General features: G+C 35.4%; 1 pseudogene; it reads right to left on the bottom strand.

Moving 5' to 3' along the window:
• Positions 1 to 415: 415 nt before the first annotated feature.
• On the bottom strand, positions 416 to 2,777 carry LOC125828778 (IQ domain-containing protein IQM2-like; annotated as a pseudogene).
• Between the last annotated feature and the right edge of the window lie 435 nt (positions 2,778 to 3,212).

The raw sequence follows: 3,212 nt of genomic DNA, 5'->3' as shown, positions 1-3,212 counted from the left end.
ATCCATCAACTAATTTTAGTTTAAGCGATTGGATAGACGGCTATTTAAGTTTTAAAGAAAAAACTATCAAAATAATCTTCTCAAGCGCAAATTTTCAGCCAAAAGGAAACTTTGATGAAAGTAAAATTTCTTCTTTTTATTTCTCATTTCTTTCTTTTCCAACTACAACGCGTATTGGAACTCGAAAAGTTATACGTGGTCCTGTTTTCTGATATTAAGAACAAAAATTGTATACAAAGTTGAATAGATCTTAAAAAAACTGTCAAAAAATTCCTAGAAAGAATGTGAAAGAATTCCTATGTCATTTTTGCTATGCACAATGAATGAATAAATGAGAACTAATTCTATGTCATGAGTATGATGTTCCCTGATCGAACGAATATGAGTCCTTTACAAAATGGAGATGAATATGTGATTAGATAGAACATGGCACTTGCGTTTCCCTACTAAAGCTTGATGCCCTTGAATAAAACTTGAGACGACAAGCACTCCTCGGGGACAAGTTAGCTTCTTCTAATGCATGTGATTGCAGTTGCGAAGGGTAATCTCTCAAGCATCCGATTCGAGGTCCAGCTCCAGTACTCCATTTACAAGACAATTGTTTCCCTAATTGAAATGACTTCATTCCCTTGTGTGAATTTATCCTCTTCAGTATAGATTCTTGTGGAATTGTATCTGCTTTACTTTCTTGTTCAAAAGCAATTGAATCTTCTGCTGATTCATATCCATCTGTTGGCGAAATGGATTCAACAGCTGCACTTTCATTCGTCAATCTCTCTAGTAAATCATCGTTGCTAGGAATTCGTAGATTAGCCAGTTTGTCATTGAAGCTATGAGATGAAGCAGCAAAAGTTGCTTGTTCCTTCAACTCATTTGTATCTAAAGTCGTTGCGTCTTCTAAATCATTCTCTCCTGTCTCCAGACCATCTTTTTGACCTATGTCATCATCCGAAGCATTACCTCTAAGGTAAACACCACTCTTCTTGCCAATAGAATCTTCTTCGTCGATAGAATCAAGCTGCATCATTTCATACTAATCAGCATTGGAATCTACAATGTTAGAGAAAATCATGAATCAACAGTAAAGTGTAATTATGTACCTTAACATCGCTTAGGTCCACATCGTTCTCCCTAAGAAACGAAATGAAGTCTTGAAAGTTTTCTGGAGTAGGTCGATAATGTCCACTGTGAGGCCAGACAGCCTGCTTGAAAACAGCCAAAACAAGAAAAGAGTTAGCATCCAAAGGATGTTCATCGATAAGCTGCTGATTTGAAATTGAAGAAAAAGCATTTCTAGTGATTCAAGATTACAACTATACCTTCAAAACTCCTTGTTCCACAACTATCCTGCCAGCAGCTAAAGTCGCGCCACCAGCCAAGAAACTGGAATGCTGAAATGTTCCTTTCTTTTTCTTCCCAACATATAAGGTTTTCGATGTGCTGAGGACAAATATCCATTTAGCTCCTTTTGGTTCACCAGTGGTGTCAAGGAGCTTCCCAGTCTCTTTGTAGAAGAGATTCCCGTCGTCCACTATGACCTCATAAGCCTTTCTTTCCATCTATTTTCAAAGAAAAGAAACAAATCATGGTAAGTAATTGTTAAAAATATCAAATATGCAAGAAATTTATTTTTCCATCTATTTTCAAAGAAAAGAAACAAATCATGGTAAGTAATTGTTAAAAATATCAAATATGCAAGAAATTATTTATGGAAAGCCGGTAGAACGACTTAAGACATACAGGACCAAGGTACTTGATGCATTGTTGCTGAAGTTTCCATCGCGGACATTTGTCAACAAGATTAACTTCTTTTCCTTCTCCAATATCCAACCAGTAGAAGAATGGCTCTTTACTTTGAGAATGCAACCATTGAACATAATAGAAATGCAAGTTGTGTCCATAACGATGTCGTGGATCGATCTGTTACACATAAAACCACATCCATGTTAGTGCCAGATAATACATAATTGATCAAAAAGATAAAATCAAGAAACCATAAACTATTTACTTACAGCTTCAAGCCAATGTTGCAAAGCAAGTTTTCGAGCTTTGCTATTCTTAGATAAGCCTTTGCCTACCTATATAAATAAACAAAAAAGTTGGTCAAATTTAAAAATTTTAAGAACTACTTTGATAATGTTCCATTAATGTGATCTAAATTTACCTTGGCAGCTCTAGTTCTCGCTCTTGACCAGCGCGAAATTGCTGTTTCGTGCTTCTCAAGATCAAAAAATGAAATAGAACTATGTTTGAGCTCTGCAAAATCTAATAGTTTCCACCTGTAACAAATCGAAAAGGGTGTCAGAAAAATGCAAAAATCTTTAAAAATAAAATCTTTTCTAAGGAGATTAAAAAACACATACCAACTCTGCTCAATGAGTACAGCACAATCTGCTAATTTTCGTCTTGTTCGAAAGCTCTTGTATACTTTCTGCAACTTTACAGCTGCCTCATGTTTCGGGCTGCTGCTACTATCCAACAAAGGCGATTTCGTACTTTGTTGATTCATCATGTTATCTGAAGATGGATAGGCAACTACATTTTCCTTTGTCCTTATGATGACAGATTTTTCTATGAGCATATTTCCTGAACCATCTGATTGCATTACTATAGGTTCAGAATCTTGGATTTTGAAACTAATAGATCGTAATGACGTCTTGTGCTCATTATCACCAAAGTTGATAGACTTCACAATAACAGATTCAAGACTGTTTTCCAAATCAGTATGAGAAGCAAGTGGACACGAAAACGATATCCCCATACGACGTTCAAGATCGATCTTAAAATCCTGCCAAAAGTAGGAGAGCTACATTGGATACCAAATTTAGCAAAACACAAATCAAGAAATGAAGTTAAAACAAATTTGGAGTGGTCAAATAAAGATATTGGTCCCAAGAAAAAAGGCAAAGACTGTTTCTTTATCTAGAAAAGGATATAAGTAACAAACAAAAGTTAAATAGCAGTATGACCCATTGGTAAATCACAAAAAAGAATCAAAATGATACAAAAATTTGTCCATTAAAATATGTTCCAAGACACCCCATTTGACAGATGAACCAAAATTTGATAGGATAAGTTTACCTGAAGCAAGAAAATGGAGAGTATTGAAAGAGGTCTTTGTTGTTGATGTTAATTATAGGAGAAAGAGAGTATAACAGGGCAGGGCAGGGCTGTTTTCTTCACGCTTATTGCCTATGTGCTGATTTATATTT

The sequence above is a fragment of the Solanum verrucosum genome, unplaced genomic scaffold (genome assembly GCF_900185275.1).
Source record: "Solanum verrucosum unplaced genomic scaffold, falcon-dt-bn FXZP01000014.1, whole genome shotgun sequence".
In the NCBI taxonomy this organism is placed as follows: Eukaryota; Viridiplantae; Streptophyta; class Magnoliopsida; order Solanales; family Solanaceae; genus Solanum; species Solanum verrucosum.
This window is presented reverse-complemented; position numbering and strand designations above follow the sequence as displayed.